Raw genomic sequence first — 27,956 nt, 5'->3', positions numbered from 1 at the left:
GCCTGCTTGGGATCCTAGATCTCTTCCTCTCTCTCTCTCTCTCTCTGCCCCTCTCCAAATTGTGCTCCCTCCCTCCTACCCTCCCTCCCTCTCTCTCAAAATACTAAATAAATTAAAAACTAAAAAAAAAGCAAATGAACAAAAACCTGTGGAACAACACATTAACAAAATATTTTCCTGATCATCCAAATCATACAAGTATAGAAAATACTGTTTAGAGCAAAAGTTACTGAATTGAAATCCAATTAAAAGCTATGCTGAATAGACACAAAAAGACAAATATTATACGATTCTACTTATATGGAATACACAGAATAGGCTGATTCACTGAGACAGAAAATAGATCAGACATTATCTGGAGGTCAGGGTGGGAGTAATGGAATGTTATTCCTTAATGATTCCCTATGGAGGTGAGGAAAAACTTTGGAAATAGTGATGATGGTGGTACAATATTGGGAACGTAATTAATGACATTCAATTGTACACTTAAAAATTATTAAAAAACAGCAAATTATATGTTATATATATTTTACCAAATTTTCAAAAAGATGCATGAGTCAACAAATAATTAAAATCTAATTAAAGAGAATTTTAAACATAAACATGTAACAGTGGCAATATTATATAATATATAAATGACTAGTTAATAGTGTATTATTATAAAATAATATATAATAATATTAGCAATATGTTAAACACTCTGATAAATGCTTACTTGCTGTATCATATTCAAAACTCACAATAAGTCTGTAAGTACTAAAAATAAAGAAACTGAGGTTTAATAAACAGTTAAGTTTTACTTGGTCACACAGTCTTAAATGGGAGAATCAGTACTTATACCACATCTGTATGAGTTTGAAGCCACTGTTTTTAATGATTATGGTATATAAGTTATATTTCATATGCTGTGTCTCTAACAGTCTCTGTGTTGTTAGGCCTACTTTAAGGATATGTAAATTGAAGCTTAAAGAGGTTATGCAAGTGTGCAATGTTATTAGAAAGCTAGTCAGCAGAAGAATCAGATTTCACAAAAAAATATTTTAGACTAAAAATGGCAAAAATAGTACAGAGAACTCCCAAGTATTCTTTATCCAGCCTTCTCTGGGTCAACTATGTAAATATAATGCGAATATCAAAACAAGAAACAAGCTTCAAAATTTATTCAGATTTTACCAGTATTTTCCTAATGTCCTTTTCCTGTTCCATGACACAATATAATGAAGAGTACTAGTAAACAATTTTGTACACTGTCCCTTGAGTAATTTTATACAGTGCCTGAAATCTTCTCCTGATTAGATTGTGGCTATATATTTGTCTCAAGAATAAAAGTGATGTGCCCTTCAGAGTATCATGTCAGGATACATAACGGTCCCTATGTCCCAGCATGAGTGATGTAACCATGATCACCTCATTCAGATAGTGTCTCCCAAGTTTTTCTACTGTAAAGCTCTAACTGTCCTTTTTATAAAGAATAAATACTTGGGGTGGGGCATCCTTTGGGAGTAAGAAAAGTTTGTTTTTCCTCAAACTTTTATCCACCAGTTTTAAGAATCCATCAGTTGTCCTTGCCTCTGACAATTAATCCCATGGTTTCCTAATGATGATGATCCATCTTCTTTATTCCTCATACAATTGAATTCCTCCATGAGAAATACCTGTGTATTCTCTCCTACCTATTTACCTACGTATCTCAGTATTGGCTCCTGGATATTTAGTTGATTCTATGGGCTACAATTCACTATTATACTAGTTTATTGGGTTGCTCTAGTTTTTTAGCTTTCGACCTTGGGAGCTCTTCTATGTTTGTGCCTGTGTGCTGACATGACCCCATCCTTTTAAGTACTTCTTTACTTCTTTGGTGCCAAAGCTGCTGCAAGCTCATCTTGTACTGTTTCTGCTACAACCCTGGAATCAGCCACTTCTCCAAGGATTCCTTGGACAATGGCATTTAAATACCAAGATTTAGGCTAGGCATGCCCATTGCTACTGCAGTATTATTGCTTCTAAGTCCTCTCAAGTAAAGAAAGCTTGGAAATATATGTATTATACTCCCCAAGAGCCCGGTATTTAATCCAAGCATTTTTTCCCTCCCAAATAATCTCCTCACCTATTCTGGATCTGGTATGTAATCTGTGAGGATTCACAAGTCAGGAAGGGATAAAGAAATAATAAGTCAATTATATAAATAATTAAAACAGGAAGAGTAAAATAAAGGCCTCCCTCTCTTTAATCAGGTTAAGGACTAGCAGATGTTCCTTACACGGCCAGGAACTCCAATATGCTTTAAATTACAAGTCTAGTACATCTGAGAAAAACTTTTAAGCCCAGTGCCTTTGTTCCTGTAACTGTGAAATGGGTTGATTATCTCCGGCCCCAAGAGATATCATGAAAACAATGCAAGGTAAGAAACGTGAAGGTATTTTGTAAATTCTCAAATACATGATTTTGAGAGCATATTGATGTCCAATATGAAAAATGCTTAATACAAAAAAACATTTACCAGTATATGAAGGCAGAATTCTGAATATGTCCCTTTAAGATTCCCATTCCCTGATTATTCCATCAAACATGAAGCTAGGTCCTGTTATGAATGTACTTTGCAGACAGAATTAAGATTATTTATCAGCTAACTTTAAAATAGAGAAATTACTGTGGATGATTACTGGGCCAATAGTAATCACACCAGTCTTTAAAAGTAAAAGAGGAAAGTAGAAGAGTCCATCAGATGTATGTGAATAAGATGAGGCCAGAGAAATGAGGCAGAAGGCAAGGGCAGAGAGAGGTATGAAAAAAACCTGACCCATCATTTTTGGCTTTGAACAGGATCATGAGCCATGGTATGTAAGAAGACTTCAAGAGCTAAGAATGCCTCCAGACAACAGCCAGCAAGGAAACAGAGATCCCAATCCTAAAATCACACGGAATTGAATTCTGTCAGCATCTTAAACAATCCTGGAAACAGATTTTCCCCTACAGCTTAGGAAGGAAAGAAAGACAGGAAGGGAGGAAGAGAGAAAGGAGGGAGGAAAGAAGATACAGAGGAAGGAAGCTTGCTGAACCCTTGCTTTCAGCCTTGTGACAATTTTAGCAGAGATTTATGCTATACTCACATTCCCGACCCATGAAAATTGTGAGCTAATACATGGGTACTGTTTTAAGTCATTACATTTGTTTTTAAAGATATTTTTTAAATGTTTACTTATTTTCCTGAGAGAAAGAAAGACAGAGCAGGAGCGGGAGAGGGGCAGAGAGGGAGACACAGAATCTGAAACAGGTTCCAGGCTCTGAGCTGTCAGCACAGAGCCTGACATGGGGCTCAAACCCATGAATGGTAAGATCATGACCTGAGCCAAAATCAGACACTTAACCGACTGAGCTACCCAGGTGCCCTGTAAGTCACTACATTTGTGATTATTTGTTACAGCACCAATAAAGACAAACACATGAGGTTTCTACACAAGAAAAATGATTTAGAAAAAGGAAATATTTCTTTTCATAATCTATGTGAGCCATAGTGCCCCAGACATAATGACAACTGGTGATAGATAATATGAGACAGAAACATGTGATGTGAGAAAATTTAAAAAAACTGAGATAGTATTATGTGAACAATTCGCACTTACAGGATCCACTCTATAATTTCATTTGTCTTTATTTGAGACCTATATGGGTCAAACCTATCTACACCCATTTTCTAAAGAGAGTAAAAGAACTCAAGACTTAGATTTGTAATCTCTCATAAAATGTAATCCAAGCTGTATATAACCCAGGCATTAGCCAAGTGAACTTAGGCATTCCATCACCTCCAAACTTTAATCTCCACATCTTTAATATGGGTGCAAACAGAAGCTTATGTGGGTTTAAGTGAGATAATGTAAATGTAAGTTTTTGAAAATGGAAAGTACAAAAACTGTCATGAGGTTTGGGTACATTACTGATTTTCAGAAACTGACCTAAATAGTTGCTGGCAGTCAGATTAGCCTAGACTTTTAATATTTTAAGGCTGATTTACAAACATTCATTTTAACGCTGATCTCTTTGCATATTCTCCAACTTTGAAATTATAAATTGAATGTGTTCGGAGGTGGTTTGTGACTTCTAAAGAAAGCAGGAAGGAAGGAATGGAAGGACTCAGACTAACATTATGCCAATCTGAAATCTTCCTATCAGTGAAAAGGATATTAAGTAAGGAAATTAAAAAAAAAATTTCCTATGTTGCTTATTAAGGGTTGAGGTATCTCTCCCTCTCCGCCAAGTTCGTATGTTGAAGTCCTCATTGCCAGTACCTCAAAATGTGACCTAATGAGTTAAAATGACTTTATACTAGAGCAGAATGGGCCCCTGATCCAATATGACTAGTGTGTTTTTAAAATGGGCATACTGGACATACACACATACACACAGGGGATATACCATATGGAGATGTAGGCAAAGAGGAGGGTGACACTTCTATATGCCAAAGAACATAAAACCACGACGGCAAACCACCAGAAGCCAGGAAAAAGGCCCAAAGCAGACTGTCCACATCCCTCAGAAGGAACTAATCCTGTAGAAACCTTGATCTCAGATATCTAGCCCTCGGACGTGTCAGACAATAAATTACAGTTGTTTAAAAAACCTAGTTTGTGTTATTTTGTGATGGTAGCCCAAGCAAACTATGGCCCTCCTCCATTCATGAAATAAGATACATAGGGAACTACTGCAATTGCCATTAACCTGCAAAAGCTATGAACTTTCAAATACTCTGAGGACATTTAATTCTTTTAAAAAAATCCCTCAAACCATAAAGAAGGTGGGAACTGTTATTGCTGCATTTTACAAGAAAACAGTGGAGGTAAGAGAGTTTGAAAGGCTTGCTTAAAATCAACGAGATGGAGGAGGAAAAGCTTGAATTTGAACCTTTGAAGTTTGAATCCACATTGCCCTTCACTATGTCATTCAGTCAATTTCCATTTGGCTCAATTCCTCATATTTATCCCTAAACTCAGATGGGAGAATCTAGCAAACAGAAATGATAAGGGAGCTCGGCCCTTAGACTGTATGTTTAAGACAAGGTAAAGTCCCATTAAATTCAACTGCAAGGGGGCTGGGGGGCAGAACTGGAAGGCAGGGTCCAGCTGTCCTGGTGAGGCAGTTTCCACAAGCCCGTTGTCTTAATCAGTTTGTCAAAGCAAAACTGCTTGAGCTGTTCAAGTATAGTTCCAGGACAGCATATGTCAGAGACCTCATCTTTGTCCAATTCTGTTTTATTAGATTACAGTCCAGCAGATGTTCTTTGCCCCTGGAGGAGCTCTAACATATTTTAAATTCCCAGCCTCGCTCCCTTGAGAAATACTCAAAATCCAGGTACTATTTTGCCGATGAACAAAACTGCTTCTGTAGGATTAAAACATTCAATCTCTTGGGCTTTTAGTTAAAGTTTACCTGGTAACGCACCACGGTGAACAAATAGCCACACTCGTATGTTGAAAGTTTTAACCTCTACCAAGTTTGCAGCTTATCTGAAGAGCAAACTATTAACTATAGAAGCAATGGATTTGTAATCCCTGAAGAAAACATCACAGTAGGTAGGTGAGTAAAAATGAAACCATTCTTTTTCTTATTTGCTTCCCTCCCCTTGAATTACTTGGATTGTCTCCATGCCTCATCCCACTTGAGGAAACTAGAAAAACCGAAATAACAGAAACCTGTTGTTATTTTAGAGGGGAAAAAGGTGGGAAGTTGTGAAATAATTTACACACAAAAGCATATGCAAGTAAAAACTACTTTTTGTTATCTTAACTTCTGGGGTAATACTCAAAATAACCATTATGCTCCATTATCCACAAATATATGAGAAATTTCTGAATATCAGCAAGGAACTATTTATTGATCTCTGAGGAAATATGTTGCACTAAAAAGGACATTAAACAACAAGTCAGAAGACCTGATCTCTGTATCTGGCTCCACCATTAACAAGCTCTGTGACCTTCATTCCAAGGCCTTTTGATAACTATCTCCCCATTTGTGTAATGAACTACATGATCCCCAAGGTCTACTTCTAATCTAATATCAAGAGATCCAAATAATGCAACGGACGCTCCAAAGTCTAGCTAAGAAGTAATTCTTAAAACACGATTTTGGAAAATTTGGAGAATAAACTAATTCCAAATATAAACTGATGAAAGTGGTAACAGCCAGATCATTTTCATCGTAACATTTGGTATACCTACCTGGCACAAAAATTAAAATTAAATGATTGATTATCATGTGCTATGTTCTATGCTAGTTTCTTGATGCACTCACACCTATTATGTAAAAATTGTACAAGAGAACTTTAATAACGCTTCCTCAAAAGGGGTTAATTTTAAGATGGTGGAGGAAGAGAAAAGCGGAGAATATATCTTAACTTAGGAATGCAAAGATGGAGGGACACCTAGGTGGTGTAGTTGGTTGAGTGTTCAACTCCTGATTTTGGCTCAGGTCCTTATCCCAGGGTCCTGGGATTGAGCCCCATACTGCGCTCGGCACTGAGTGTGGAGCCAGTTTAAGATTCCCTCCCTCCCACTCCTTTTCTCTCTCTCTAAAAACAAAAACAAAAACAAAAACAAAAAAAAAAAGAAGAAGTAGAAGAAATGTAAAGTTCAAGAGTACGGGGTGTTTATCCTCTTATATACAGCTTAATTCAAATAGTTGCAAAGTAGTTGTGGACAAACTTGGAATAAAACTCATTACAAAGATAGTTTCTTTGCTTCGAGACACAAGATATTACCAAATATTTAATTTTTATAATAGACATGATTTTTGTACCATCGCACAGATACAGCCATGTAGAAATGTTAATATTTTATTATTTTGGAAACATCAAGTTATTATTAAATCTATGTTATATCTATTTAACTTATTGAAGCAGCAGTTAGAAGTTGAGCTATATTACTTATCTATTTATCTAGAGAAACACAAACACACAGCAGGTGGCAGGGGAAGATTCAGTGGTAAACATGTGATTCTAAAACCCTGTAACGAAGTTCAGGGGGAAAAAAAGGATATTACGAAAAAAAGGAGAAAAATTCAAAATAATATAGAAACGAGTTTCTGGTTTTGTCACAATAGAAATGTTTAAAGTAAGAAAAATACTTCATTGTGGTATTTATAAGAAACTTCTATGAAAAAGTTAGGTCTTGAAGGAGAGAAGGTGGTACTGTACTGAAGGCCCAGAATCCGGAAATCCTTGAAGGACTGATTTTTGAAGTGTAGAGTTAATTATATAAATATTTCCTGGGAAACCTAACCCCATAATTAGTCTCAGTTTGTCTGCCCACATTAAATTATATTACCTGATATAGGCTGTTACATTTCTCCTTGATGTATTTCACAACTAATGAAATCACTCACATTTATTGATTCTATTTGAAGAAAAATGGGAGGCTACTTTTTACAAGTAGATTTCCACCACAGCATGATTATGTGGTGAGTTGGTAATGACAGAAACCATTTGATTTTTACTCTTCATTAAAAATAAATATACATTTAAATAAGATTCATGGTTACTCTACTAAGAATCCACATAACAGACCAAATCCCTTAATACTCTAAACTAGAATTAATTGCAGTGAATTTGGAAAAACATAAACCATGCTGGTACAATATGTGAACGCAGTAATAAATTTATTGAGCATTTACTACATGCAAGGCAAGTACTAAGTATTTTATATGCATTGATTCATTCAATTTTCTCAATAATCAAATTAGATAAGTTAGTAATATCTTCATTTATAAATAGGGAAAGACAAAGTCTCAGAGAACTTATATAACTATTAACTGCTAGAAAGCAGCACAGCTTATTTTCAAAGTCAGCTCTTTCAAATGCCAGGCTGAAATAATAAATGGATTCTAAGACATCTCTTATTTTAAAAAAAAATCATCCAGTACATAAGAGCTGTCTTGAAACTGTGGCCACAAAAGTTATAATGGCTCAAAACTTACATAAGTAAAATTAAACTTAAAGACAGCACCAGACAGGGTCTAGCAAGTGAACAATATTAAAATGCTTATCATGGCTGAATAGGGCCAGAGATCTGAAATCTAGAGACCAACCCCACAGACTAACCCAGAGCCAGGGAAAATCAGAACAGAAAGTGATCCCAGAAAAACTGACACAGATAAGGGGCAGGAACAGCAGGGGCTCCAACCAAAGGAATAGTTTTTCTTCCCCAGTTCAATAGCTCTTTAGTAGAATAATGCCTGGGTTGGGCCAAAGGATACTCTCTGCGAATTGCTTTTCTCCAAACTGCTGTCCTGTTGCTAAGTTATTATCGATTTTAAACTTAACATCTTTCACTGGATAACTGAAAACTTAAGATTCATCTAAAAAACTGACCCATGAAAAAGCCTGACCTCTATATTCTACAGTTCCATTGAAAATCCAAATGCATAATGCAAACCTCTGGTAAAACTGAAGGTAGGGGGTCAAATTTGGTTAGCAAAAGTACAAGCAGAATGAACCCATTATTTGTGACCAAGTCCAGATCCAATCTTACTTCCAAGGGTTTCAAGGAACTCCCAAATTCTGGTAATACAGTGGCCAAGAGAGATGGGACAGAGAGTGTATCTTGAAAATGTATCAGTTGTAAAGAAAAGTTTGCTTTAATATTGAACCAAAGCACACTCAGTATAGCAAAATCCTATGTGTTACAGTAAACACATTAAAGTAAATCTATACAGTTTCCAACCCTTTCTGATAATATGAAGGGCCAACTGCTCATACAGAAAATAAAGTCAGAAAACTATCAAAATTTTTAATCATAGTTCATGGCCAATATTGTAAATGGGTCTAAAACAGTAGCATGTTAACAATGAAACAATTGCATGTAATTGTTATTCTGATACATTTTTGGCCCTAATTTTGCGTACATAAAATGATGTATTTAAAATAGAAAATGAATTATTTCACCCTAAAAGAGAAACATCATTTTGTTGTTGTTGTTTTAATGTGCCATATAATTATGTGATATAATTTCTGTCTTTCAGGAAACTCTCTAGATATATATGCTATCATTCAAGCATACTTCAAATTATAAGAGTTTTCATGGTTTCTGATACATTGTCATTTATCTTTCAAGGGCTGCTATGTGTGACACTTAGCCTCTCTGGCCTAAAAAGAAAAGCATCTCTATTTTTAATACTTGAACGTCAAATAGGATTCAAGCAAAATTTTAACTTGTCAATTTGTTAAAACTGCTACAGAGAAGCAACAGAGCATAATCAAGGTATTTTTATCTCCCAGGTCATTTTCACAGTTAAGTCATTTTTTATAGAATGAATTTACTATCTATTTTTCCTGCACCAAATGCAACCCCACAGAATTATTTTTTTAAGTAGTCTATTTCAATTTAACTCAAAAGGATCACTGCAGAGAACTCAAAGTAATAAAGCTACTGAATTTTCTATTAATAATATGAAAGTTTGCAGAGATTTAGCAAAATAATTATTTCTAAAATAATCTCTTAGAAATGGCTAAGCTACTGAAGCATAACACATTAACTTTAGCATAGCTAACCACAACATAGATTTCTACCATATTAGAATTTATATTGATAAAACCACCAATTCAAAATCATTAGATAGATGAGAGCTTCAGTGAAATTTCCTTCTTTAAATTATAATGTTGAGCAATGTGGTATCTGTCATATGGATTAAGTATTGTTGTCTGAATTTGATAGATATGTGTATATGTAGAGGTAACTTCTAAAATATTTAGAAATTGCTAAAAAAAAATCCTGCAAATGAAATGAGACTAATCTCGTGTTTGCAAAAAAGAACAGAATTTAAGCTCCTATGTTTTTCTGCAGAAGGTTTTAAAATAAAATGGCATTATATATTTAAGAGAGAACCAAAGAAGACTGGAAAGCTTCATCAAGTATTAAAGCTTAATATCCTAGCAAAAACCAAAGGACCACATATTCTTAGTTCTTGCTTCTTGGAAGAGCTATAATTCGTATATGAAAAATAACATACTTACTATATCGGATGTCTGCTTTCAACAAATACTGAACTTATCTTTAGCATAACTTCAATCCTTGGTGCATTATTTATTTCCTCCTAACAGCAGCAAAGATGCAAGATGTTCCAAAGCTTTACTTTCAGACAGTTTTCTTCAACCACAGTCTTTTACATGTCCTGTTATTTGCTTCAGCATCTATGAAACAACTGCATCCTTCACAACAATCAAAACCCTTGAAGCAATCCACATCTGCTTCCTTATACTGAATTTCAAACCTAGTAACTAAAATAAAAAAAAAAAGAGATACCTTCTTTACTTCCTATTTTATTTCAGAAAGTTTCATGGGTTGAATATTCCACATCCCTGTAACATACCACAGAGCACTAAACGGTAAGAATTACATTACTTCAGCTCCTTAGATTCTAACTGATAAGGTGTGCCTTTTACATTTATATTGAGTTCTGAGGAGCTGATGCCATACCGGTCTAATAATTAATAATTCATGGAGCCAAATTACAGCCTTAGAAGGAAACAGCCACTTTGACTAGTTCTTTCATAATTCTCTGATTTATGTATGACAGCACAGAAGAGTTCTAGGAGAGGTTAATAAAAAAAAAAAAAAAACCAGACATAATACTTGAGTTTTAAAATTAGTACTGCCTTTGCACAAGCTGGGTTTGTCATGGCATCATGGGAGTTCTATCTCTTTGAGCAGAGTCCTTTCAAAGGGATGACATTATCATTTTGAATGAACATCTGGCTAGTGAGGATGTCCAGGGAAAAAATACAGGATGCTGCAGGAGGTTGAGGGAGCAGATAGTAAACTCCATATGAGGGGTGCTTTGGACAAAAAAGTGGGGGGATTTCACCTCACAGTTTCTAAAAAGTGGCCTTTAACAGGATTTCTGAGAAGACGATTCAGGCTTAAATCTTCCCTGTATCTCATTATTCGTCATATGTGATAACAGCTCAGGGTGGGCCAGTCGCTATACATGTGCTGGGTTTTTGTGCTCATCTGCACATGAGTACTTGGCTGTGTTTAATAATTCACACAGAGCAGTTTCTTTTAGCATAAACTACCTATGATCTGTAAGACTTAATCATTTCAAAGGCCATTTTTACCAAGGAAAGCTTTACTCATCAAACTGTAGAGATATGAAACATAGATTTCAATCCACTGTCCCACCAAGATACAAAATATTTTCATCATGCCAAAAGTTTCTTATATCCCCTCTTAGTCAACATCCTGCCCTCAAAGGAAGTGATTTCTTACATTACAGATTCTGTTGCCTATTCTAGACTTCTACTTAAATGGAATCACACACTATGTATTACTGTGTGCTTAGCATCCTTCACTCAACATGTTTTGAGATTCATTAACATTGCTGCTTTTCTGTTGTTGCTGAAATGGTATCCCATTCTGTGAACATGCAATCATTTACTTACCTACTCTTTTATTGAGAGATACCTAGGCTGTTACGAGTTTTATGTCATTATACATCAACCTGCTATAAACAGAGTAACACAAAGCTCTTTGTGGACATGTTTTCATTCTTCTTGGATAAATACCCTTGTATATAAATATAGTTGTTAGGTCACATTGTGGATTCATTTTAACTTTTTATGCAAATGTCAAACTATTTTCCAAAGAAACTGCACCACCTCAGATTCCTGCCCAAAATATAGGTGAGTTCTGGTTGCTCCACATACCTGCCAATATATTTTGCTGTCAATCTCTTTTATTTTAGCCATTTACTGGGTATATGGTGCTGTGTCATAGTTTTAATTTTCATTTCTCTTCTAACTTATGATGTTGAGCACTTGTTTCATGTGCTTATTGGTTAAGTCTCAATATTCATTAATAATTAATGAAGTAGCCTTTGACTTAATAGAAGAAAAGAAAAAGATTTTACAGCTTTGGAAAGCCTAAAGCCTCAGCTGTCTTTGAAATAGTGCATCTACAGAGGCGTCTGGGTGGCTCAGTCGGTTAAGCGTCTGACTCTTGGTTTTGGCTCAGGTCATGATCTCATTGTTTGTGATATAGAGCCCCGTGTGGGGGTCTGTGCTAACAGCATGTGGGGGTCTGTGCTAACAGCATGGAGCCTGCTTGGCATTCTCTCTCTCCCTGTCTGTCTCTGCCCCTCCCCTGCTAGTGGGCACACAAGCATGCTGTCTCTCAAAATAAATAAATAAACATTTTTTAAAAAAGCAACAGTGTATCTACAAAACACTATCTTTTCACCCAGCTAGGTCTAGCCTGAATCTTTGATCAAATACTGTTCCTGTTAACATGAAGACCCTAAGCCCTGCCAACTTATCCTTTAGAGCCCCACCCCCCACCCTTTATTGGATTTGATTATGTCCTTCCCTTTGGTCTTTTTTTTCATTCTCAATATTATAATATTACTTTTTCTGTATATGAAGTGATACTTTCTTTGCAGACTCATACTTATTAGCATAGCTAAGAATTTAGCTTTCATTGATGGGAATTGTGGGTACTGGATTAAGAGAGACTGGTGTATGAATACCCATACATAACCCTGATTGAAATTCAAGTCTTTAGTCTTGCTTTTCTGATTTGTAAAATGAGAATAGGTAGGTTCTCTTTGGGTTGTTATACGAACTAAAATATCTATTTGATATGTAACATATATGAACTGATCAAGAGCAGTGATGGTGACAAGGTGTTAACAGTTGTGACTCATACAATTCAATCTAAAAAGGACCTCAGTTCACAATTATAATTATTGTCCTTGAGTGATTGAGTGGATTTATGGTGATTCTTTCCTATCTTTTACCTGATCCTTCAAGTAGATCATTTATCACCTATGTGTTTTAATGATGATGAAGATAATAATAAGTATTTATGCTCTACATAAACCACAATTTATGTAAAGATAATAAGAGAGAAGGTAATATGATTTGAAATTCTCAGTATTATTTCACCTCATAATCTCACAGTAAAGCAGACTCATACATACACACAAGTATGGAATATTTTATTAACTGCATATCTGCCAGTAAAGATACTTATATTTCTCTAAGTATAGAAGAATAGACAAAAATAAATATAACCCATATAAGTCTATGAAAAAACAAAAATGTACCAAAAGGAATGAATGTACCAAAAGGAACAAGTTAATAAGTGTTTATACTTCCTTGATATCAACTTGTCTTTGGGTAAAATAGCCAAACACAACTGGGAAGGTGAGAAACAGTCTGATAAGATTTGATTTGGGGTGAAGCAACATTTTTCTTAGCTTGGCATTACTAGTAGGATACAATTTGGAGAAGACCAAGTTCTATTCTGAGCTCGATAAAAGTAGCCATAATGACATTCACATGTTGATCTTTAAAAAGTTGATTAAAAACTCACTCCATGGGGTGTCTGGGTGGCTCAGTCTGTTGAGTGTCCGACTTCTCCTCAGGGCATGATCTCACGATTAATGGGTTCCAGCCCATGTTGGTCTCTATGCTGACAACTCAGCCTGGAGCCTGCTTCAGATTCTGTATCTCTCTCTCCCCTCCCCTGCTCATGCTCTGTCTCTCTCTCTCAAAAATAAACATAAAAAATTAAAAAAAAAAACACAACTCCCTCCAATTATTTAATGCTATTAGCTATACTTGACCCACCTAATCATCAGACTGAGAATCTCTAGCTAAGGGGCTTCACTCCCACTTTTCCAAAACTGATGGATCAGAATTCTTACATTAAACTCTCATGGGTCACAAGATCAATGAAAAGGCTAGCTACTAAAGTTTTTTATGATCTGAGGTGATCTTTCATTCTTAACAATTAGTTCATGGGAGAAGCAGTCCCAGGATCAAAATCCTTGCTAGGATCATACAAAAGTCTCATGCAATGGTTATGTAGCCAGTTATCTTTCCCAAACTACCAGGGTAAACATCTCTTGTGCCCTATCCTTTACTCATTAGGCCATCCACCAAAATGAGGCTTAATTGGCCCTGATATGTATTTTCTTTGGGCACCACATTGGTAGAGTTGAGGTGTAGAACAGGAGCCCAAGTTAAGAAGCATGAGTTTGTACTTCATTTTGCTCTGTTCTAGCTCTATGACCTCATACAGTAACTTTGTTGTATTCTTCATATAACACCAAAGTTTTTGCATTTTTCGCTACAGTTTGCCGAGACTTTATATATGGCATTCACTGACGACTCTCAGCTATGTAAGCCTGAGATAACACAATTGTAAAAATGGTCATAAAAGGGGCTAGCATGGATTGAATCAGGAAACGAGTTGAATGACCTTAATATAAGCATTCACTAAATGTTTCTAACACACTCTTATTACGCACTCTGTTTCACTTTTATGCCTCAGTATTTTTGGATAGGTTGTTGGTTATTATATTTGAAGATATGGGAGGTATCCAACGCAGTAAACAAAGTCAGTCCTCCATTCTAGCCATTTTATCACGTTAGCATGAAGCCCACAGGTAGTGTGGCAGGGAGGTCAATACTGAGCCCATTACAAACTAAAGCTGGCTTCTATACTAGGGTCCAGCTATTCAAAATCTGTAAGGAACACCTGTTATTAGAATTTTAAGCCAAATAATAACCATTATGAAGAATATACTAAAGAATACACTAACGTAAAGAATATACTTAAAGAATATACTCTAACCTAAAGAATATAAACTAAAAATATACTTTAAGAATAATATTAATCTTCTGGAAGAAAGAAACACCTTTTTTGAGTTCATGCTATTTAGAAGGTATTCATACAAGTGAAAGCTGAGGTTTAGCAACTCTCTGAGCAAAACTTCCCAGTCCAAGAATTACATAAAAAATTTAGAAATTAAAGTGGGTTGATAAAGTCTCAGTTATATGTCCAACATTATTATTATTATTATTATTATTATTATTATTATTATATTATTATTATTTGTGAAACTATTCTAATTCTACAAACATTATTTTACATCAAGAAAAGTCAGGTGGAGGAAAAAACCTCTGAATCCTATTTAGGTTATTAGGTTATTCATTAACCACTAACTGCATGGAAAATACTTAATGTGTGTGTTACACTCAAAGTAGAGCCCATAAGCTCTTCAGGTGACCTACAATAATTTTGACAGGAAAAACAGAAGGCTTTGGTTGTCAAATCAATTTAGCTTATATATATATGTATATATGTATATATGTATATATACATATATATATACATATATATATGTATATATGTATATATACATATATATATACATATATATATGATATATAAAAATATATATCATGTGTTTACTTAAGTATACTTAAGGTTTTTACTTAGTGTGCATCAGTATTGGAAATTCCTTCTTTGCGGCTCTTTTGTTCTCTGATTATAGAGACAGAAGCTTTGACCTGACACATTTTTCTATAGTTTATTTTTTGTAGAATTTCGATTTGTAATATACTACCATATTTAGTAATGTATCACTAAAAATAAACATTAAAAATTTTTAAAGATTTTTTTTAATGTTTATTTATTTTGAGAGAGAGAGAGAGAGAGAGGATGTTTATGAGTGGGGGAGGGGCAGAGAGAGAGAGGGAGAGAGATCATCCCAAGCAGGCTCCATGTTGTCAGTGCAGAGCCCAACACAAGGCTTGATCACATGAACCGTGATATCATGACCGGAGCCGAAATCTAGAGTCACACACCTAACCAACTGAGCCAACCAGGTGTCCCAAATATTTTCAGTATTTAACTCTCCATTTTAAGTACCTTTTGCAGGGAGGGAATTTAAGTAATCATTTCCCAGGGTACCTGGGTGGCTCAATCAGTTGAGCGTCCAACTTCGGTTCAGGTCATGATCTCACGGTTTGTGAGTCCGAGCCCTAGGTTGGGCTCACTGCTGTCAGCCTGTCAGCACAGAGCCAGCTTCAGATCCTCTGTCTCCCTCTCTCTGCCCCTCCCCCACTTGGGTTCTCCCCAAAATAAATAAATATTTTAAACAAGAAAAAAACTAATTGCTTTCCAAAATATATCCTGTTTCATTTTATTTAAAAAAAAAATTAGCTCTGCTGACTAAATTCACCATAAAAGCCTTTTCCAAAATCATAACACCATACTTAATGATACCACATTTTCATTACATGGAAACCAAAAATGATGGATCCTAAGTATTATTTTAACCATGTTTCAGAGAAGCTGATTGTACTCTTCTAGAACCTTCACAGCTTGCATGGCACAGTGCAATTTTAAAATCAATTTGGTTCACCCTTTGTTCTTGGGAAGACAAGCTCTTTGTTTTCCACCTTCTGATGATACACATAGTTCAGATATAATGTGTGGAACATAAAAAATAAAGAAGAATAATGGAAGTGTATCCCTTAAAACTAGTATCACAACTCTTGCAGGAAAAACAGCAAAACAAAACAAGAGAATCTTTTTTGAAAATTGGCTTTTGGATTAGGGCTTAGAAATAAAAATAAAAGTGAAATTTATCCAGCTATCCATATTTATATTTATGATAATTAAATTATTCATAATTAAATTTCATAATGTTTTAGTTATTTTCCATTATTACATGACTTCTACCTATCAAATAATAATTAATCCAAATGTCTTAAAACGGAAGAAGATACCACTATTATTATTATTATTTTGACATCACAGTCAAAACAAAAAACAGAAATCATGTTTCCTTTGATAAAAAATAAATTCACAACAGCAGCAATCCTCTACGCCAATTTTATTTTTAAATATTTTTCTTTTAACTTTTAATAAAGATTTTCACCTTGAGAATGATAGAAATTACTTGCCAGGTTTACATTTTAAAGGTGATTTGCAAACTTTTTCAAGACATCACTGCCATAGACTAGTAGAACCACAATTCTTGGATCACCAAAAGCCTTAAGAGACATATAACAAAAAATGAACTGTGTCATAACTGAAATAAAGATGAAGCAAAGATGCAGACGAGAGAAAGAAAAAGGGAGCTACTCATGGATTTGCTACCTAAATGACTCATATACGCTTTATCTTTCTCCTTTACTGACCACCAGTAAAGAAGTAATCTTTAAAGTAAATGCTCAGCTGTAGTTAATTCTCATCTGAAATACTTGTGGTAATTATATCCTATGCTCAGTGTAATTTTTCAGTTCCCAATTTATCTTTTACTATCCTATTTATGGACTTTAGTTATAACCCACCCCAAATAATTTTTGAGAGGGATACATATTATTTAATGAAATATTCCTTGAGATAAATTTCCCCTTTGTTTCTAAAAAAGTAAAATATGCCCTTAGCTGTCAGCCTTTTTAGCTAAATGCTACAAACAGAAACAAGTTTGCAATTTTCCTATCTCCTTAGAAATCTTCTGGCTTTAAGCATGTGAAATGTTTACTGTTATCCCTGTACATAAAATTTTCCAAAAATTGTTAAAAATGCAAACATATTTTCCAACATATATTTTAAATGCAATATAAACATACTTTGCAAACGATGATTTAAACTAAGCCCAAGAAACCAAACTATTGGAGTATGATGAGATATTGGCAGTTAGATGAACTGGCCCCAGATGGTAAAGCATTCTTTATTGTCTGAAGTGGTTACAGTACAACAGGCCCATAGGAAAAGACTATGAATTATACATCTCAGTATTACAACCTTACCACCTGACCAGTCCGATGCCATCACAAAAGGGTGAACAGACAGCAATGCAATTTTGAAGGGGAAAAGGGGAAAGAATCCAGTCAGAATGAAAGCAGAGATTTAGTAAAATAATCATCTGTTTGGCCCTTCCAGGGACCATGCTAGGCAGTGAGATATGAATATAAGTAGTACACAGCCATTTCTTGAGGAACTCATGATCTAACCACTGACGCAAATATATGAACAAATATATCGTGACAGGACAATTAATAAATAGTATTTCAAGGTATAGTAATATGTAATTACAGTAATATGGAGGTGAGGAAACACCTCTCTTTTGGACACAGAAAATGATTTCTCAGAAGCGGTAGCTGAGTACACGTACACATATTCATTAACTTACCAAATATTGATAAAACATTGTTATGGTTTGAACTGTGTCCCCCAAAAAGAGATAGTGAAGTCCAAACTCCTAATACCTATAAATGTGCTCTCTTTGGAAATAGGGTCTTTGCAGATGTAATCAAGTTAAAATGAGGCCATTAGCATGAGCCATAATCCAGTAAGAGCAGTGTCTTCATAAGAAAAGGAAAATCTAGATATACACACAGACACAGATGGAGTATGGCCAAGAAAAGACAGGGGCAGAGACTAAAGTTCTGTTCCCACAAGTCACAGTATGTCTTAAGTTACCAAAAGCTAGAAGAGACAAGGATGGATCTTCCCAGACAGGCTTCAAAGGAGCATGGCCCTGCCAACACTTTGATTTTGGAATTCTAGCCTCCAGATATGTCAGAATAGATCTCTATTGTTTAAGCCACCCACTGTGTGGCACTTTGTTACAGCAGCCCTAGCACACTAATAAAGCATCTACCATGGACAACATAGCACGAAAACTGTTCAGAAAACAGTGCTGAAAAGGACAACGACTCTGCCATGAAAATGCTAATAGACTGTTCTAGGCAATAAGACTAGCATAAATAAAACACAAATTTATGAATTGGCATTGTTTGTTGTGGAGGGAGAGTTGTATGTGATTTGATATTAATGTACACAAAAGTGAGATAATGTGGCTGGGGAGTAAGGCAGGCACCAAATCATAAAAATTCTCACATGTCATGGCAAAGAGTGTGGGGTTAATCCTATTAACAATAGTGTGGTTTATGGTTTAAGCTAGGGAGGTGATCATATCCTTTTATTTTCCATGGATCACTCTGATAGAAGCAAGACAATCAATTTGTTCTAGGCAATAGCAAAAGGAAAGAGACCAGTTTGGAAACTACAGTAATAAGCCAAACCAGACATGAAATCAGGATATGAGTGAAGGTCAAGGGAACAACAATGACTTTCAGTCCAAATGATCTCAAACTTAAAGCAATGTAAAAGGGGCTTTGTGTAACTCATATTAAAAAAAAAAAAAAAAAAAAAAAAAAAAAAAAAAAAAAAAAAAAAAGAGTAAGGCAATGTGCTACTAAAAAAAAAAAAAAAAACACTTCAAAAAAAGGTAAAAAGTAAAATTTAGTCCTTCCATTTGGAAACCAAGGATGTAACATAGAATGGCATGCGTGCACACATATAAAAATATGTTGAGTGGTTCCTGGTATGGGAGCCAAAGAGGTATCTGTATGTAAGACTGCTTGAAAGCCTACCCTACCAGCAAGGCAGATGTGAGTCCTATATAACTCTCAGAGCATCAGGAGATTTCCACAAAGGGACTGCCTTTGATTCAGTCTTGATTCAGCTGGACATTCCCATTTTACTCTGACTTTAGATATGTTTTTGACCACCTCATGATTTCCCAACCTACGGTATTGAAAAAGAAAAAAAAAAAAAAAAACATTAAAATAAGGATAATAAATGTGTCTGTGCCTGGCATTCTGTGACATTAAATCTAAACAGGAAGAAAATTCCTCTGGCTTCCCCTCCTCCCTACCTGATTTAATCTAATGAAAAAAAATTATGTGCTCCGAATAATTGTATCACTTTACAAGAGGCAAGATGAGAACTGAATGGCAGCACAACACTACTGGACTAGAGCATCTTAATTTAGGGTTGTTAGTCCTCACTCTCCAGGTACTAAGAATTACCAAACTTGCATAGGTCACTCAGGACACCAGGCTTAGGTTTAGGATTGTCTTGTTCAATATTTTATTAATAACAATGCTAATAATAATGGTTTGGGGCTAATGTTTACCGAGCCCTTATCTTGTGACAGTTTCTAAGTTAGGAACTCATTGCCCTGATCTTATTCTCATTCTCAAACCAGACTTCAAAAACCAACAACTTTCCAAATGGTGAATTAAGGATCTGAATGCATTTTTTTATTAAGCTTTCATAGTCAATCATAGGTACCAAATGACTGTAATGTATGCATACATATAGTAAGAGAATATAGTGTTATGATTAAATTCATGGGTGGGGAGCCTGGGTGGCTCAGTGGTTAAGCATTTGACTTTAGTTCAGGTCCTGATCTCGTGACTCATGAGTTCGAGCCTCACGTCAGGCTCTGTGCTGACAGCTCAGAGCCTAGAGTCTGCTTTGGGTTCTGTGTCTCCCTCTCTCTCTAATTCTCCCCAACTCACACTATGCCCCTCTCTCTCTCAAAAGTAAATAATAAGCATTATTTTTTTTTTTCATGGGCTTGGGACCAGGTAGCGTCAGATCAAAATACAGATTTAGCTCCATATCTGCTGTTTTAGCTGAGACAGTTTACCTACTGCTTCTAAGACTCAGGTGCCTCAAACATGAAATGAGGAAAGTAAGTTTAAGACTCAGTTTCCTCAAACGTGAAATGCAGAAAGCACTACTTAGGTATTGTCATTATCACGGTCATCAACATCATCATCATAATAGTAAGTGGTTACTCATTGCTGCAGACATTTAAACAGAGATTGGACAAGCACACGGTATGGATATTATAAAGAAGATTCATAAGCTGGATAGGTAATTTGATAAGATTATCATTATCTTGTGAGTTCGGGTCTGTGATCATATAAGTCTGGGAAATGCTATGTAATATATTCCCTTCTTGGACTTTCAAATTTAATGTCAGGTCTATTAAGAGTTTCAGTGGTCAATGAAACTATGTATATTGGCTTCAACCCAGATGTTTTGAGCTTTGTCAGATGATGCTATCCTTCTTGCACTGTACACTTGATGATAACTGAAACACATTAGTGTTATTTAAACACATATTGTAGAAAGTACCCAATCTGGAAGCAAAGACAGGCATTCTTTATTTTTGGTTCTAATCCACCAGTAATTCGAACTCAAATAGTAATCACTTAAAAGTACAGAATAAAGGTTCAATATAAGCCTTCTAGAGACTAGGAAGTACTACTTAGTAAGTGTTCCTGTTTTACTGATTATGGTTAAGAGTAAACAATGCCTAAAGTGAGAAATCTAAACTCAGATAAACAAATCAACATAACACAAAAGGTGTAAGAAAAGAAAGTTAAGCCATTGACAATAAAGATACATCTTTTTTTTAAAGAGATCTGTGGAGTGGTCCAGGTTTAACATTAACTCTAGCTAAAATCACAGTCATATATATATTATCTCCATAGGCAAACTGACATTAATTTCTGTGTGTAGGAGAAACTGGCTCTGTGCCCTCATTTTGATCATCTTTGCCACAAGCTGTACAAAGAACAATAAACTTTCTTGCCAGTTTGAAATTATATATATATATTTTTTTTTTTTTTTTTAAATTGGAGACAATTTTAAAGAGAACTTTTGGTTTCACAACAAGCTCCTTTGCTAGGAAAATTTCTAAGTATTGATGAAAAATACCATACTATATGTTTTCTCATTATTTTCAACCAGCTCAATATATTTTTTTGAAATATGCAATATTTTATAAGGGGTGCATGAAGTCTTGAGTTAAAAATCAAAATGGTACTATATAGTTAAGCCTCTGTTAAAGGAGATTATTTTTAAATGATTTAAAAATATTTATTTTAATTGGAATAAAATAAATCTCAAAGTCTTCAAATGTCCATCACAATCTACAGACTAAGAAAGAACTATTATGTATCATGTGCCATACACTCTCACACACCATGAAGCAATTTTACGTTTTTTATGTCATAGAACTTTCACAATAACCACATAGTTCAGATTTATTAATTTCATATTACAGACAAGCATAGTTCCAAGAGTTTAAATTGTGTTCCCAAAACCTCCCAACTAGTGAGTAACATCTAAGACACCTAAATGAAGAAGGTCTTTTCATTTCCTGCTTCCCAGGTCTAGCCAAGAAACCAACTATGAAACAGAAAATATTGGGGTCTATCTCTCTCTATAAAAGAAAACAAAGGCAAAGTTCTAAAAATTCTAAAATAATTGGTACTCAGGACTCCAGAATACAACAGCAATGAATAAAAAAAAGAGGAAACACATATGATACCTATTGCAGCTGGTCAATTATAAATCAGGAATCTAGAAATCATAAAATTGCTAGAAGTCTTTAAAGTTACAAAGACATGTCTAGCCTGCCCTTCTTTCTTTCAGATCTCCTCATTTGCAGATAGGATTACTAAAATCGACAAGAGTTAATTATTCAGTCTAATGTCAAATAGGTTAAGAATAGAAAAATAAACAAATAAAAACCACAAAACATGCATGATCAGCAACTCAAATCTGGATGTCCTTAATTTGATAATAGTCAGTGTATTAAATGACTCACATAAATTGGCTAGCTCTCTAGATGTCCACAGGCATAAAGTGAGCATGTGTACTTAGTCCACTGAAGTGATGTTTAGATAAACTACCTAAAGTTTGAAAACTGTTCTGAAAATATAGGGTGCTGCAAGAGTGGTAAGCTTCGTTACTATTCAAATTAATACCAAATCTCACCTGTTCCACAGAGCTATATAAATGTAAAACAGATTCATTTCATTTTCTTCAACTATTTCCTGCCTCCAATCTTCAACATCTGATCTTAGGGCTCTCTAATATTTTATCCAAATGACTTAAAGAATCAAAAGAGAAAAACAGATCCAGGAACTGACACGGATGTAAACTCTAATGTTGTCACCAGGGCTGTGATACACTGATGATTTCATGTGATATCCAAATTTCACATAAAAAAAAGAAGCATTACTTTCGAAAACCCCATCTTCCTTTCCCTAGCTTCAGGAAAAACACAATGGACTGAGGAAAGGGAAGGACATTGATATTTCAAATGATCAATGTTTCTTTGATAACTTATGCTGTGTGACAGATAGTATCTAATTAAATTCTCACTGTGACCCTTTGATGCTGATAATCTTATAACCTATAATTTTTTAAGCTAAAGAGGAAACTGCACCTCAGAGAGGTTATATATTTTTCCCAAGGTCACGTAGCTCAATCAAGTAATGACAAGAGATGCAAATCCCAGCAGCCTGTTTTCAAAGATAAGATTTTCACAATAAATAATATCCCCCCCATTCCTCACACCCAGTATTTTATTTTAGAATCATCTGTCTTAACCTATTTGTCTTAACCTTAATGCCCCTAACCAACAATTAATACTTATATAGCAATTAGGCAATGTCAGGGAGCAAGAACTCCTGTCCCCTCAAGGGTCCTTGTAGCTGGACTAAAAATCAAATTGGTAAGAGACAGATTAATAGGAGAAAATCAAATTTAATAGGCTCACATACTGGGGATCCATATACACATGGATATTCCAAAACAGTCAGGCAAAATGAGGTATATATGCCATTCTGAACCAAGGAGAAGAGGCTAGTGGTTGGGAATTTCAGAGGAAAGGAATACACTTCAAAGGGCAGTAAGAACAGATATTTGGTAATTAGATGTTTGCCCTAATATACAGATGGGTCAGTCAAATAAAATTTATTTCTGCTAATATCCTTTATTCTGGGAAAGACCTCCAATTTAGATTCTTCTGTGTGGTTAAGTAAAGACAACTTATCTCTTGAGCCCACAGGGTCTCAAGAGCCTTCAGCTCAAAATAATCCACATGCCAAAGTAGCATATTCAGCAGAGGTGGGGGTGGATCTGTCCTAAACTTCTTCAGTCACAAGGCTGAAAGAGACCTGTGAAACTCTGGATACAATACCCTCACTTTTTAAATTAGGAAAATGAGGTCAACGACATTAATAAAATTAACTGTCCAAGGTACTATCAGAGGTTAGTTTCCAGAGTGGGAGGAAAATATACAGTGTGTAGCCTTAAGATTTTTTGTTCTTCAACCCACAAGAGCTTCATGTTTCTTAAAATATTTTACCCATATTGAAAACCATTTGGTAGGAAGGAAGGAGAGAAGGAGGAATAGAGAGATGTAAAGAGAGAGATGAGGGGGAAGGGAGGGAGGGAGAGAGGGAGGAAGGGAAGGAGGGAGGAAGAGAAGAAAGAAAGAAAGAAAGAAAGAAAGAAAGAAAGAAAGAAAGAAAGAAAGAGAAAGAGGAAGGGAAAGAGGACAGGGAGAGGGGAGAGACAAGAGGGAGGGGAAGGGAGAAAGGAGGAGAAGGTAAAAAAAAAGGGGGGGGGGTAGAAAGAGAAAGTAAAAAAAAACAGGCTATATGATCTGATTACTAGAAAAACTTTCTCAGGGGCGCCTGGGTGGCTCAGTCGGTTAAGCGTCCGACTTTGGCTCAGGTCACGATCTCACGGTCCGTGAGTTCGAGCCCCGCGTCGGGCTCTGGGCTGATGGCTCAGAGCCTGGAGCCTGCTTCCGATTCTGTGTCTCCCTCTCTCTCTGCCCCTCCCCCGTTCATGCCCTGTCTCTCTCTGTCTCAAAAATAAGTAAACGTTAAAAAAAAAATTTAAAAAAAAAAGAAAAACTTTCTCAATCCTTTATGCTTCTTTGGTTGTTATTCCATGATTCCATTTAAAGGCTCAAGCATCATACGTCTACTGCGTCAGAAAAAGTGACAATGGGAAGTACGAGAAGCAGGAGTGCTGCATCTCCTCTATATGACAATATAACCTATATGACAATAAAAATTGTTAATGTATGGTCGGTGACTGAATAAAGTACTTTACGTTTAAAAATTTATCAAACCATAGGGGTGCCTGGATGGTTCAGTCAGTTAAGCGTCTCTTAGTTTTGGCTCAGGTCATGCTCTTGAGGCTTCCTGGGTTTGAGCCCCATATAGGGCTCTGAGCTGGGAGTGTGGAGCCTGCTTGGGATTCTTTTTCCTTGCTCTCTGTCCCTCTCCCACTCACGCTATCTCTGTCTCTCTCAAAATAAATAAACTTAAAAAAAATAAAATTTTATTGAACCATAGTATTAACTTTCCATTCCTCGAAAACCAATAATAAAGAGATGCACCCTTACAAAACACTAATAACAATGCAAATTCTCCTCTTATTAAGATTCAAAGGGCAGAAAAAGAAAAAATAATGCCACTACCAGAATTATTTGTAGCTCTTCCCTTTTCAAAAAGAAAAAGGAGCCAAGCCAGAAGTCTCAAGTCCCCATATGCTTTATCTGAATCTTTAAATTCATTTCTCTCATGTAAGACACAAATTAACTAGCTGTTTCTCTGATGCACTAGGAGAAGGCCAATGAAATGAGAAACACAGCACCTGGCACAATGCTTAACAAATGGACTGTCCCAAAATGTATTACATGAAAAAATAAATGAGTACTAGTAGCAAAGATTTCTACCTGTTCACGAAGATCCATTTTTCCCTTGATCCAGGCCCCTAAGCTAGATGATATTTTCCAGCTTGTCATGCATAGCCAAAAAAGGCCATGTGACTGACTCCCAAACAATGTGAACTGGAGTAAAGCCTGTGCTACACAACCTCTCACAAGCCACACCAAGTAATTTCCCTCATTCTGACTGGAATAGTAATGTCCAGAATCATTTTGGAAAGAGGCAAAACTCTCACCTGCCTTGATCGCTGGATAACTATGCAGAGCAGAAGACCATCTCCCTCCCACAGTCCTGGACATGGAACCACCCTGGAATTTTAGGAACTTGAGAAACAAAATTCTGTTTTATTGAATCAATGCATTTGGGGCTAATTTATTACATGCATTTATCTTACCTCAAAATAATGCAATGGGTAATCATACAATACAAGCCCCAATTCACATTGAGGCATGCAGGTTTTACACAATATATATATATATATATATATATACACACACACACACACACACACATATGTATATATGCATATATATGTATACATATATATGTACGTATATACATATGTATATACGTACATATATATACATATATATGCATATATATACATATATATGTATATATATACACATATATATACGTATATATGTATACATATGTATACATATGTATACATATGTATATATGCATACATATATATGTATATGTTTACGTATACACACACACACACACACACACACACACACACACACATACTTATTTTGCAATTAACTAAAGATCAAGCAACGGCTCCATTTCTTGTAGACAATGTAAAAAACCATTGACCATAATAGCTGATAGGAACTCATACTTCTGAGAACCCATTCTTCTGTGCTACCATTGTGCTTGCCTGATGTTTATTTTTTTATTTTTTTTAATGTTTATTCATTTTTGAGAGAGAGAGAGACAGACAGAGAGAGAGAGACAGAGACAAAGACAGAGCATGAGCGGAGTTGGATCAGAGAGAGAGGGGGACACAAACTCCAGAACAGCCTCCAAATTCTGAGCTGTCAGCACAGAGCCAACGCTTGCTTTGAACTCATGGACCAGATTGTGAGATCATGACCTGAGCCAAAGTCAGATGTTTAAGGGAATGAGCCACCCAGGCGCCACCCCCCTCCCCGCCCTTTGTTTTTAGATACAGAGCAAGAGAGTGTGTGTGCACATGTGAGCTGGAGAGGGCCCAGGGGAGAGGGAGAATCTTAAGCAGCTTGATCTCACAACCCTGAGATCATGACCTGAGCTGAAATCAAGAGTCAGATGCTTATGGAACTGAGCCACTCTGTGTTGGGTTTTTTTGTTTATTTGTTTTGTTTTATTTTGCAAACCTATACATCATAAATGTTCTGGGAACCTTCACTTTCACTGTCTTCTTAGCTTCTTTAGGTGGCTTTTTTATTTTTAAGAGACTCGAATCTAAAATTGTGTATTAGTGTGCAAAGACAATGAAACTTGCATGACCTTTCCTGTGAAGATATCACATCTCCAGAAAGGAAAGCTTTAACAGTGCATAGGGACAACACATCCCTCAGTGACTTAACAACCTGTGTCTGGGTGAAGGAGAGAGAGAGAGAGAAAGACTGTGCCTCACATGTACGACCATTCTATTAATACTCTGTATAATGAAGCACAGTTCAAGATGGCATTTATATTAAAGACAGTGTGCTATACAAGCCATTTGCTTCCTGTCAGAGAGAGGTGCCATCGGCAGCACTAATACCACCTTCATGTTAAAAAAAAAAATCACTGGCTGTAGCATCTAGAAACTGGTAAGAGCTCTCAGTCATTTTTTTGTATGTAATACAGCTAATGCCTGTACACTGTGGAATAATGAAGCAATCCATGATCAGCATAAAACCAAGGTGAAAGGAGACAGCAAACACTGAAACTGGAAATATTACCGCATATTAAATGTTAAACATGTAATTTATATTTTTACCTCCACATACCCCCTTCCACAAAATTATACAGAACCTAAGAAAATGTGAGACTTGAGAGATAGGAATTCTCAAGGCAAAATGACTTAAAAACAAAACAAAACAAAACACAACTGTGGACAGCACTTATTCCGTCCGAAATACTTTATCTCAAAGATGGCTTGGTGATATATAAGCACCTACACTTCAAAGTTCAACTTCAAATATTACCACTTCTTTGAAGCCTTTCCTGATTTGCTCGTAGCTGCCCTGCCCCAAAGGGAAAGGCAATCTACTTTCTGTGTGCTCCCATAACTCTTGGTTCTCACCATTAAATACATCATCAACATCATCATTACTACCACCACTAATATTTATTCAGCATTTTCTAGGAACATCGCATAGGTCAACATTCTGATTTGGATTAGGCAACAAACAGTAAGAATTATTCTATTGTAATTAAATAGTTCAAGAGAAAGAAGAAGAGTGTCACACAGTAAATTGTTTTCTATCCGGTTCATGGATAACTGGTATCTTCAAATTCATAGTGGAAACCCACAACACAGTCTAGAATTACAGTATCTTCTTCAACAATTAGCACTCTATTGTCACTTAGTAACACAATAATGGATACTTCTGTTATATTTTTATTTTTCATGAGTAGTAGAAAATAGCTTTCCAAGGGTGCCTCGGTGGTTCAGTCAGTTAGCATCCAACTCTTGATTTCAGCTCAGATCATGATCTCACGGTTCCTGAGATCAAGCCCCATGTCAGACTCTGCACTGACAATGCAAAGCCTGCTTGGGATTCTCTCT

At 35.7% G+C, this 27,956-nt stretch overlaps 1 protein-coding gene across 5 annotated transcripts in view; it reads right to left on the bottom strand.

Annotated features, from left to right (window-relative positions):
- The window catches only part of CNTN4 (contactin 4), a 901,803-nt gene that overhangs the window by 607,195 nt on the left and 266,652 nt on the right, over positions 1 to 27,956 (bottom strand). The gene's annotated exons all lie outside the window — the stretch shown is intronic.

Source organism: Leopardus geoffroyi, chromosome A2 (assembly GCF_018350155.1).
Source record: "Leopardus geoffroyi isolate Oge1 chromosome A2, O.geoffroyi_Oge1_pat1.0, whole genome shotgun sequence".
NCBI lineage: Eukaryota > Metazoa > Chordata > Mammalia > Carnivora > Felidae > Leopardus > Leopardus geoffroyi.
The sequence above is the reverse complement of the archived record's forward strand: the minus strand, read 5'-3'. Positions and strand labels throughout refer to the sequence as shown.